The following is a 12,338-nucleotide window of genomic DNA, read 5'->3' as shown; positions in this document are numbered from 1 at the left end:
CTTCTAACACAAGGGAGTTGATTTGTGCTCTAAATAACCTTGCTTTCTTACTTGCTAACAAAAGCATTTTAATAGACAAATGTACTATAAATCTCATGAATTTTAAACTGAAGGAATTTTATTTTATTTTAAATTTGAAACTAATTTTATTGACATCAATTAGATGTGTCTCAATACAGTGCTCATATTTTACTTTTATCACTGCCAAGAAAATCAAGGGAAGTAGAATTGAAATTGCCGCTTTGTGAAAATATGTTTAGTGGAAAATTACACAGCAATATTATTCTCTCTATTGAGCTGGGAGGGAGCTGGATCAAAATCTTTTGCTTCTTACAATTATTTTTATAAAGGTTTATTTTTATTATTTTTAAATATGTGTAGGTGTGTGCTTGCATGTAGGTATATAAATGTAAATATAGATACCACCAGAGCCCAGCAGCAGCAGGTCCCTGAAGCTGGAGTTACAGATGGTTGTGGGGAACCTGACATGAGCTGGGAATCAAACTCAGTCTCTAGAAGAGCAAGTGTGCTTATCTTATGTAGCTATCTCTCCAGCCCCGAGAACTTAAATATGATCCTGACAGACCACTCCTGATGACCATAGTAAGTTAGGGAAACTTGAATACTACTACTATTCACAATAGCTAAGTCATAAAATGAGCCTAGGTGCCCATCAAGTGCTAAGTGGGTAAAGAAAATGTGGTATACATACATACATACATACATACATACATACATACATACATACATACATACATACATGCATGCATACTGGAAGTTAATTCAGATATAAGGAAAAGCAAAGTTACCAAACACGGTGGTGCACACCTTTAATTCCAGCACTTGGGAGGCAGAGGCAGGGAAATCTTTTGAGTTCAAGGCAAACCTGGTCTGCAGAGTGAGATCCAGGATAGCCAGGACTACACAGGAAAACTCAGTCTCCAAAAGAGAAAGGAGGAGGAGAAGGGGATGAAGGAAAGAAGGAAGGAAAGAAGGAAGACAAAACTATATTACTTGTAAGTAAATGCAACAGGTGATCACCATGTTTAATATAAAACGCAAAACTCATTAGAGTATCACATGTTTTCTCTCCTATGTAGGATTTATTGGAAGAAAGGGCGTGGAAGTAAAGAGAGGACTCCTCATGAGTCAGAGCAGGGAAGACATGAGGGAGAAGTGGCACAAAAGGGGATAGTAGAGGTGAATCTGATCAGAGCACATTATATGCATGCATGAATGCATATAATGAAACACCCTGCACTGAACAATTAACATATGCTAAAGAGCTTAAGGATATTAAAACAGAGCCACCATCCATCTCAGCAGGTCACCACTGACATTTTTAATAACATAGCAGATACTAGGTAAATGTTATTGTAAAAGACTGCCAGTCAATCAGCACTTTTTTTTAACTCCCCAAATACCTCTACTGTATTAATAAAACATAACACATACTGGGTTTAGGAAAAAATTTAAAGGGATAGAGATATGGTTCCTCAGTTCTTGTAGAAGATCCAAGTTCAGTGTCTGGCACCCATGTGAGCAACTTAACAACTACCTACATTTCCAGCTCCAGGGGATCTCATGCCTTCTACTATCCTCTAAAGGCATCTGCACTCACATGCACATACACACACACACACACACACACACACACACACACACACACACACACACACACACGTATTCTAGCATGGAGGGTAGGAGAGGTTCATGAACTCCAACCCTAGGTGAGGAGCTGTTGACAGTTGATGATTTCTGAAGGAAGACGAGCAAAGAGTTGTTGTTTGTTGTTGTTGCTGCTGCTGCTGCTGCTGCTGCTGCTGCTGCTGCTGCTGCTGCTGCTGCTGCTGCTGCTGTTTCAGAGCCTGGCCCCTGGTGGCTGACTATACTCAGTGGATGGCCAACATCCAGGACCATTAAGGCAGCACAAATTGGCCTCCATGAGTTATTAAAAATAAATGAAAAGACTACGTGAAATTGGCAAGGGTCTTGGAGGAGTTAATAAAATTATTATAATAAAATATTTAAGAAACATAAAAACCCTAGAGAAAGTAGAGTACCACCTGAAGTCTCATCATTACACCCAATGGAAGACGATGAGCATTCTCCTTCCATTTCAAAGTTTTAATTAGTGTATACCACCTATGCATAGAAATTGATTTTGCTGACATTTTGTACATAGATAATGTATTTGATCATATTCACTCCTATTATGCTCTATTATCCCCTCACATTACCTGATTCACTTCCCAAAAGTTCCCCTTCAACTTGCTGAGGATGAGCAACTTAACAGTAGCTACATCATTGGAGAAATTGTCTTTCCCTCCCCGCCATCAACAATTAACTGTCTATACCTCTGGGAGGGGTGGCGCCACATAAGTCCCACCCCGTTGCTATTGTCAACTGTCCATAAATTCCCAAGGAGGGGTAAGTTCTAGTGGGCTGGTAGATTCGATTTTTTTGCAGATTAATCCAGGTACTGAGAGTTCCGCAGTGGAGTGTGCACATTCTGCCCAGAACTCAGCAACACCCAGCCCTTCCTACAAGACTTACATTCTTTCTATTCCTTCCTCTCTCTTATGCCCTCTTTGACAGAGACATCCCCTTCAGGGTTGAGTGTTCAACACTCACTTATTCCTGTGACTCGGAATCATCTACAAAAAGAAACTTCCCTGATCAAAGGTGACCGCGTCACTAATCTGTGGGCATACTACAGATATTTAGAAGGCAATTTGGCAGGTGTGTAATGTCCACTTAGCAAAACAACAGCTGTACTTTTCATTCCAATGCCTATGACTCAGCTGAGGTCCTGAACTCTGTCCTGTGCCAAAGGCTGCTCAGCCACCCTCAGAACAGACATGCCGGGTCCCCCTTGTTGACAACCCATGTTGCCCTCACCTAACACAGAAATGTTTACTTAATAACCTAATGGCTTCTGGGAGCAGCATTGTTCACCCACAGGGCATAACTACATTTCAAAGCACACGTGTGTGTGTGTGTGTGTGTGTGTGTGTGTGTGTGTTATAGCATACACCTGGCAGTCAGGGACAACTTGAAAAAGCAACTTCTCTTCTTCCACCAAGTAGGTTCTAGGAATCAAAAACGATTCACCAGGCCTGGCAGATGTGACTTTACCTCCTGAGCCCCTCTCCGGCCCCTTGTTTTTACTTTATTAGTTTCCTTTCATTGTTTATTATTATTATCCTGGGTGTACATGTGCATGACGCCTGGGGGTAAGGGCACATGCCATGTGTCAGTCAGAGGCAACTCGTGGAGTCAGTTCTTTCCTCTTACCTTTATGTGGGTTCTCAAGTTAACTCAGATTTGGGACAAGCACCTTTAATCACAGAGCTGTCTCAACAGCCCCCACCTTTTTATTTAACTTCTTATTAGCTTACCTTTTCATATATTTCCACCCCTTATCTCCAGTTAAAACTTTCTACTTGCAGGATGCCACCTCCCACTTCATGTGGTATGGGTACTATTATCCACCTCTCTTGGGCGCCTTTGTACTTTCTGGCTTCTATACTCCCACATAGATACACATTAATAAAATTATAAGCTTGAATATGTATAGTTTTATATAATATATTATATTATCATAATATTTTACACAATATGTATATTTATATATATTCTTAGTTGCTTTGAAGAGACACCATGTTCATGCAACTCTTAAAAAGGAAAGCGTTTAATTGGAGCTTGCTTACAGTTTCAGAGGTTTAATCAATTGTCATCATGACAAGAAGCATAGTGGCATGCAGGCAGGCAGGCAGGCATGGTATTAGAGAAGTAGCTGCACATTTTATCTGGGTCTGCAGGCAACAGGAAGAGAGAGACTCTGAAACTTTCTTGAGTATTTGAAACCTCAAAGTCCACTCCCAGTGCCACACCTCTGTACTGACTGCTCTTCCAGAGGTCCTGAGTTCAATTCCCAGTCACCACACAGTGGCTCACAACCATCTGTAATGGTATTCGATGCCCTCTTCTGGTGTGTCTGAAGACAACTACAGTGCACTCTCTAAAAACAAAATAAGATCAGATACTTTCACTATATTGTATCCCACCTTTAAAAATGATTTTAAAAAAATTACTTGACCACCCACAACAAATGAAAAAGATTTGAGTACTCGATTTCCATCTTTGAGACAGCACGGAGACACAAGAAAACTAAAACACAAGTCACTGGTTTACCACCTCTGTTTACTCTCACTCAAACCTCTTTTTTTGTTGTTGTTGTTGTTGTTCTTATGAATTCTTTTTTTTTTTTAATCTTTATTAACTTGAGTATTTCTTATTTACATTTCAGTTGTTATTCCCCTTCCCGGTTTCAGGGCCAACATCCTCCTAACCCCTCCCCCTCCCCTTCTATATGGCTTTCCCTTCCCCATCCTCCCCCCATTACCGCACTCCCCCCAACAATCCCGTTCACTAGGTGTTCAGTCTTAGCAGGACCAAGGGCTTCCCCTTCCACTGGTGCTCTTACTAGGATATTCATTGCTACCTATGAGGTCAGAGTCCAGGGTCAGTCCATGTATAGTCTTTAGGTAGTGGCTTAGTCCCTGGAAGCTCTGGTTGCTTGGCATTGTTGTTCATAAGGGGTCTCGAGCCCCTTCAAGCTCTTCCAGTTCTTTTTCTGATTCCTTCAACGGGGGTCCTATTCTCAGTTCAGTGGTTTGCTGCTGGCATTCGCCTCTGTATTTGCTGTGTTCTGGCTGTGTCTCTCAGGACAGATCTACATCCGGCTCCTGTCGGTCTGCACTAAATTGCTTCATCCATCTCATCTAGTTTGGTGGCTGTATGTATGGGCCACATGTGGGGCAGGCTCTGAATGGGTGTTCCTTCAGTCTCTGTTTTAATCTTTGCCTCTCTATTCCCTGCCAAGGGTATTCTTGTTCCCCTTTTAAAGAAGGAGTGAAGCATTCATATTTTGATCATCCGTCTTGAGTTTCATTTGTTCTAGGCATCTAGGGTAATTCAAGCATTTGGGCTAATAGCCATTTATCAATGAGTGCATACCATGTGTGTTTTTCTGTGATTGGGTTAGCTCACTCAGGATGATATTTTCCAGTTCCATCCATTTGCCTATGAATTTCATAAAGTCATAGTTTTTGATAGCTGACTAATATTCCATTGTGTAGATGTACCACATTTTCTGTATTCATTCCTCTGTTGAAGGGCATCTGGGTTCTTTCCAGCTTCTGGCTATTATAAATAAGGCTGCAATGAACATAGTGGAGCACGTGCCTTTTTTATATGTTGGGGCATCTTTTGGGCAGCGTCGATCGTGGGACCGGCGTGGTGGGCGTGGTGCTCTCGTGTGATGGGTGCGGGACCCCTTGGTCGGGGGTCCTGGCCGCTCTCACCTCCGGTGCGAGGGCCTGCTCGGCCCTGCTCTGCTCGCTCTCGCTCCAGCCTGCCTTCTCTCTCTCTCCCGCCTCCCTCTGCGTCTTGGCTTCACTCAAACTTTTTTTTTTTTTGACCATTTTGGATGTAATAAGCAAAGGCGAGGTTTATTATGGAGATCTATTACGGGGATCTCCGGGCCGATATGTATCCCACGCAGGAGACAGAGGTCTCCACCACTCAAACCTTCTTAATGACGGTTTTCTCCTTTTCCTTCTCCCTTTCTGCCATCTTCTGATATGCTTGCTTTTCCTGCATATAAACTACCTCTCTTTTAAAGAGTAGAATAGGGCTGAGGAGATGGCTCAGAGGTTGAGAGCACAAGTGGTTCTTCCAGAGGTCCTGAGTTCAATCTCCAGCAACCACATGGTGACTCACAACCATCTATAATGAGATCTGGTACCTTCTTTGGACATACAGATATATATATGCAAAACACTGTGTATATAATAAATAAATAGATCTTTTAAAAAAGAGTAGAATAGAGTCCATTTCTACCCCTGTCACTCTTGCAGTGGATTTTTTTTTTCTGAGTCGTGTTCTTTGTGGGTTTATTAGCCTTACGTTACACCCTAATATCTTATAGGTGAGTGCTTTTCATTGCTTCTCCTTCTTTGACTATTTTTCTTTGTAAAGCAATTACACTTACTTTTGTGTGTGTGTTGTGCTGGGAAGGTGTGTGTGTGTGTGTGTGTGTGTGTGTGTGTGTGTGTGTGTGTCACATGCCACTGCCCATGACAACCTTCAAGAAACTGTTGTCTCTTTCTAGTCTATGGGTCTCAGGGATCAAACTCAGGATTAGGTACAGAAAGCTTTACCTGCTGAGCAATCATGCCAGCCTCTGTTTATTTTTCTATGTAAATTTTAGACCTATCTTTCCAAGATTAAAAAACAGAAACAAAAACCTTGTTGGTAATTTTATTTAGTTAATGTTAATTTGTAGATTAACTCTGGAAGAAGTAGCTTGTTTAATGAGTCGGGCAATACATCTAAGGTCATGTTATGTCAGGTCACCATCCAAGTTCTATTTTAATCGTTATTTTCTGCAGACCTAACGTGCTTCTCCCAGAGTCAATCTCTAATACAGCTCTTTCCTCTTTACCAGTGAAGTATTTTTTTTCCATCATGTCCTTACATCTGTTCCTAAAAACTATTCACTCATATGAAATCATCAAATTGAGTAACTTACCATCATCAGATTGGTTGTAATTTTAAAATTTTATGATCAATTCTTCTATAATAGGGACAATTTTATTTACTGTTTTCCAATATTTATCTCTCTTTTTGGAAAATTTTGCCTAACATCCTAAGAATAACACAAAGTTACCAAGCCTAAAACCATGGTCATTCCTGTTCCATCAGAAGCTGTATCTTAATGAATGGACTCTTGGTTTTAAGTCACAGTGACTAACTTGTACAAGCTTAGAAAGAATAAGGTGGGTTTATCTCATAAATACAAAGTCTTACAAAATTCAAAGCTGTAGAAACCACAGGACTGTTCTCTCTCCCTGTCTTACCTTTCCCATTTTCTAATGTGTGTGTCCTTTTTTTTTTTCTTGGCTAGTCGTAGGGGGTTGGTCTGGTGCTGCTTGTATTCAAATGATAAATTCTGTACCCTAAGATCTGGTTGCTCCAAGACAAGCAAGTCCTCACATATACCAACCTTTGTTGTGGAAGTCTTGACCCCCACATTATCCATGACTGGTTAATAAAGATGACTATAGCTTATAGGTGGGCAAAAGAGAGGTATGACGGGCTTCGGATCCCGGGATTGGGCTCTCAGGCCCGGACCATGAGGGAGAGAAGGGAGGAGGAGGAAAGAGGAAGTCGCCATGGGATAGGTGGATCATGAGGACCCGCATGTGGAGTAGGAACAACCCAAGGGGAACATGGCAAGTGATACCTCAGGGTTATTGACAGGGAAGTAGACAAAATAGCATAGGGGGCTGATATCTGCCCAGCTCTTGTGGTTTTAAGTTCATTATAAATATAAAAGGGTTTTTGTCTTTTATTTGGGAGCTATAAGTTCTACGTAGGTTTAAAAAAACACACAAAATAATATTTGGCGCAACAGCTAACTTCCCTTGAACCTGGCTATATATTGGAGTTCGATCACAGCTCCTAACCTGGTTGCTACAGTTTCAACCACTAACTGGCATTTACCGTCAGTGCAGAAAGCAAGGGTTCTCGCTGTTGAGTTCAACCAAATGGTGTTGAAATGAGGTTCACAGTACAAGCGGGCTGTGGTAGGGAGCAGCTACCTAGCTTTACTTGACTTGCTCATGTCTTTCAAAAGGCAAGTTCAACAACAGTGTGACAAATGCTCGTACGGAAATAAACACGCAATTCAGGAAGCTACAGACCATTTGGTTGTGGCTTTGAGTGAAGCATGTAAGTTTCCTGAGGATCCTCTATCTTAACCAGAATTCTCTGGAGGCAGAACCTGAGAAGGGGATTTCAATATGTCCCCACACCCAAGCACTTCACACCCAAGAGAACAGATCTGCCTCTGGGTGCAGGTTAGACATTGTCTCCTTCCTTAGTAACTGATCCAGCTGGTCAGGTCAATTGCCTGGCTATAGGACCAACCCTCAGGAGAATGAATTCACCTAACACCAATGAAGAGGTGGGAGAAATAGTTACACCTTCACCCTAGACAATGTACTTTTCTTTCCCTGAGCCCCCGCCTCCAGCGTTGCTTACAGAACTGAAGCCATACAGCTTCCTAAGTTGACCCACCTTTCTGAATTACTCAGAAACAGCTAACTTTTCCTTTTCTTCTTTCTGTTTTCTATGTATTTCCCCTCATCCCTCTAAAGCCCTCCCTGCTACCCTTTTACTATATGGTGGCTTCTGTCCTGGCTGCGTGCTCAACTTCCATGCCTAGCTCTAAACGGCATGCTTTTCAGTCTCATTCCCCATCTCCCTTCCCTAGGCAGCTGCCAAGACTGACACAACTCCTGCCTCAGGGGTTTTCTCTTAAATTCTAATAAAATTGTCCTCAAGCTTCCTTTTGAGAGGCTGGTCTTATGTTCTTTTACTACTGAAACTACAATCTTCTGGGTGCTCTGAATTCCTTAATAACACAGAGGGACTCTGATAGGATTCTCCTAAATGTTCAATGACACATGCATGCCACTTCCAGATGAAGTACTCTTAAGGAACAACTAAAAATGGAGAGAAATAAGCAGAACAAAGGGCTGAGCAAGGTTGTAAATGTAAAGTCCATGCAGAGCCTGATACACAAGGATCCTCTGCACAATCACCTCCTGTGTTAGTCAGTGTTCTCTGGAGCCACAGAACTTATAGAATGCCTCTATATACACAGAACTTATAGAATGCCTCTATATACAAAGGGAATTTATTGTAATGACTAACAGTCTGCAGTCCAACTAACCCAACAATGGGCAGCTGTGAGTGGGAAGTCCAGAGTCTCAGCAGTTGCTCAGTCCCTCAAGGCCAGATGTTTCAGCTGGTCTCCTGAAGAAGCTGGAATCCTGAAGAAGTTCCAACAGATGTGCTTCTTCCTTCTCCCAATGTCCTTCTGTAGGCCTCTGGCAGAAGTATGATCCATATTAAAGGTATGTGTCACCATGCCTGATCCTTGAACTTGCTTTGTCCCAGGCTAGACTTGAACTCAAAAGATCTGCCTGCTCCAGTCTCCTGAGATTAAAGGCATGCACTACCTTGCCTGGGCCTAAGCTTTCCATGGCCACTATGCCTCAAGATCTTCACATCAAGATCCGAGTCAGAAGCCTATGTCTTCTAGCCTCAAGAGCGGTATCATAGGCATGCCCTCCATTTCTGGATTGTGGTTCCTTCCAGAGGTAGTCACACCTGCTCTTAAGATAACAGGATGAACTTGGCAATCTTATAGCAGTCAGCCATTGAAAGAATGCCACTCAACAACTGAAGGCTATTTCTTTTTGTCACTTTTAGCAGTTGGCAAACACGGTTGCTGAGGGAGGTGGGTGGAGGGATATATAGAGACCCATAGCATTAGCTGCATTCTCCATTATTATGTTCTCTGTCAGAATAGTGAAAGCAAGGTTATCACGGTGTCAAAACACATCTAAGGAGTTGGGGATTTAGCTCAGTGGTAGAGCACTTGCCTAGCAAGTGCAAGGCCCTGGGTTTGGTCCTCAGCTCTGGGAAAAAAAAAAAAAACAAAACAAAGCAAAACACACATCTGAAAATTATGTGACGAGAGAGAGGGGGGGCACTCAATACCCCACCCCCATTTATACTTCCTGTTAATTATGTTAATAATTAACTCCCACATAAACGTGTGGGAGTTTGTGTTTGTGCATGGTGGTACTGTTGTGGTTGTTGCTTTACTTCTGTTTTGAGACAGTCTCATTCCATACCTCTGACTGGACTCCAAGTCATGGCAAACCTCCTTCTTCAGCCTTCTGAGTGCTGAGGTGACAAGCATGAGCCACCACGAGATAAACATGTACCAAGTGCTCAGTGAAATGCTGATGCCAAGAAGTGCTTGCTGACAGGAGCCTGATATGGACGTCTTCTGAGAGGCTCTACCAGAACTCTACTGGTACAGATTAAGATGCTTGTAGCTAGCCATCAGACTGAACATGGGTCCCAATTGAGCAGTTAGAGAAAAGACTGAAAGAGATGAAGGGGTTTGCAACCCCATAGGATGAACAACAATATCAACCAACCAGACACCCGCCCCAGACCTCCCAGGGACTAAACCACCAACCAAAGAGTACACATGGAGGGACCCATGGCTCCAGCTGCATATGTAGCAGAGGATGGTATTGTCTGGCATCCATAGAAGGAGAAACCCTTGGTTCTGTGAAGGCTCTTTTCCCCAGTGTCGGGGAATGCCAAGGTGTTGAGGTGGGTGTGGGTGGGTGGGAGGAGGAGTATCCTCATAGACGCAAGGGGAGGAAGGATGAGAGAGGGGGAAACTGGGAAAGGGGATAACATTCGAAAAGTAAATACATAATCTATCCAAAAAAAGTGGGAAAAAAAGAATCAAATGCAAAATAGTGGTTTTATCCTCAGTCAGATATATTTTAGCAAGAAGGAAGATGCACATCTATGGCTCAGGGAAAGATCAGCCATTGAGCTGAGTGTCTAATACAGAGGATTTTGGAGGAAAGGCTTTCAGCTCTAGGGAAATGCTCACACTATAGCTTGAGCGATTGTGCTTAATACCATCACTCGGTGAATAGGGTTTGAAAAAACTCCCACTCAACATTGGTTCTCCCATAAGTTCTGCACCATCATTTCCCCAGCACATCTTGTGGGTAAGACAGATTATAGGTAGAGAGTTTTGTGGCTGGCTTGGTGTCTAGCTTTCTTTTTCACTGGTCTGAGGAGTACCTTCTCATGCCAGAAACTAGAACAGCAGTTCTCAGCCTGAGGGTCAAATACCCTTCTCTCCCTGGTCACATAGCTGATATACTGCATATTGGATATTTGCATTACAATTCATAACAGTAGCACGATTACAGTTATGAAGCAGCAACTTATGGTCGGGGATCACCACAGCATGCATTAAGAACTGTATTAAAAGGTTGCAGCATTAGGAAGGTTGAGAACCACTGCACTAAAACATAGGGGTGAAGGCTCCATGCAGGTACTCTCTTGATCTCTCTACATCCAATAAGTTGTGCAGATATTGTCCTCAGCAATATTTGGTTTAAATTAAGGCTCACATCATGAAAGGGAGCCCATGCCCTACACTGCCTGGATAGTCCTGAGATGTTGGGGAGAACCAAACACACACAGCTGAATAAGGAAGAAAGAAAGAAAAAAAGAAAGAAAGAAAGGAAGGAAGGAAGGAAGGAAGGAAGGAAGGAAGGAAGGAAGGAAGGAAGAAAACAGGGATATTAAGTGATTTCTAATAATATTCTACTATACTCAGATTGGTGCCTTGTCCAGGTGTCATCAGAGAGACTTCCACTGGCAACAGATGGGAGCGGGTGCAGAGACACACAGGCAGACTATACACCACAGAGAGAGTCTAAATTTGAGGTCTCCATTGGGTCCCTCCTCTGGGAAATAGGGGAATCCAACAGAAAGGGGGAGGAAAGATTGTATGAGTCAAAGTGGACAGAGGACAGGAGGAGAACATGGACTACCAAGTCAACTAAGCAGGGCTCACATGGACTCACAGAGACTAAAGTGGCCAGCACGAGGCCTGCATGGATCTGCACCAGGTCCTCTTGTGTATGTTATGACTGTTCGCTTAGTGTTTTTGTGGGACTCCTAACAGTGGAGGTGTGTATATCTCTGACTCTCTTGTCTGCTCTTAGGACTCTTTTCCTCCTATTGGATTACCTTGTCCAGCCTTGATATGAAAGCTTTTGCCTTGTCTTATCGTATTTTATTTTGTCTTGTTTGTCTCTTGGTGATCTGGTGGTGGTTGTTGTTGTTTTTCTGAAGGGAAACGGAGAGGGAAGTGTACCTGGAGGTTCGCTAGAGAAGGTAAGGAAAGAGCTGGGAGGCGTGGAGGGAGGAGAAATTGTGGTTGGAATGTATTGTATGAGAGAATTTAAGAAAAAGAGAGAGAGAGAGAGAGAGAGAGAGAGAGAGAGAGAGAGAGGAAGGAAGGAAAGAAGGAAGAAAGAAAGAAAGGAAGAAAGAAAGAAAGAGAGAGAGAGAGAGAGAGAGAGAGGGAAAAGATGGGAGGGAAGGAGGGAGGGAAGGGAAGGGAAGGAAAGGAAGGGAAGGAAGGAAGGAAGGAAAGAAGGAAAGAAAGAAGGAAAGAAAGAACTCCCACTGATGCCAAGAGGAGTAGAAAGAGATCACAATGGCAAATTGTTCTGAGTAGCACAAAGACTAAAAGAAATATCAATTATATTGTGTTGCTATGTAGCAGGTTTTATTATGCAAGGATGGGGAGGGAAAGGCCACTTTCATTTTTCTGGTACAAATGGGTATTGTTCTGTAAACCCATG

At 42.7% G+C, this 12,338-nt stretch overlaps 1 protein-coding gene across 1 annotated transcript in view; it reads left to right on the top strand.

Moving 5' to 3' along the window:
• The window catches only part of Rpl12-ps2 (ribosomal protein L12, pseudogene 2), an 852,478-nt gene that overhangs the window by 729,865 nt on the left and 110,275 nt on the right, over positions 1 to 12,338 (top strand). The gene's annotated exons all lie outside the window — the stretch shown is intronic.

Source organism: Rattus norvegicus, chromosome 2, assembly GCF_036323735.1.
Source record: "Rattus norvegicus strain BN/NHsdMcwi chromosome 2, GRCr8, whole genome shotgun sequence".
Lineage (NCBI taxonomy): Eukaryota > Metazoa > Chordata > Mammalia > Rodentia > Muridae > Rattus > Rattus norvegicus.
Note: the sequence above shows the minus strand (reverse complement) of the source record. Positions and strands in the feature narration are given on the sequence as shown.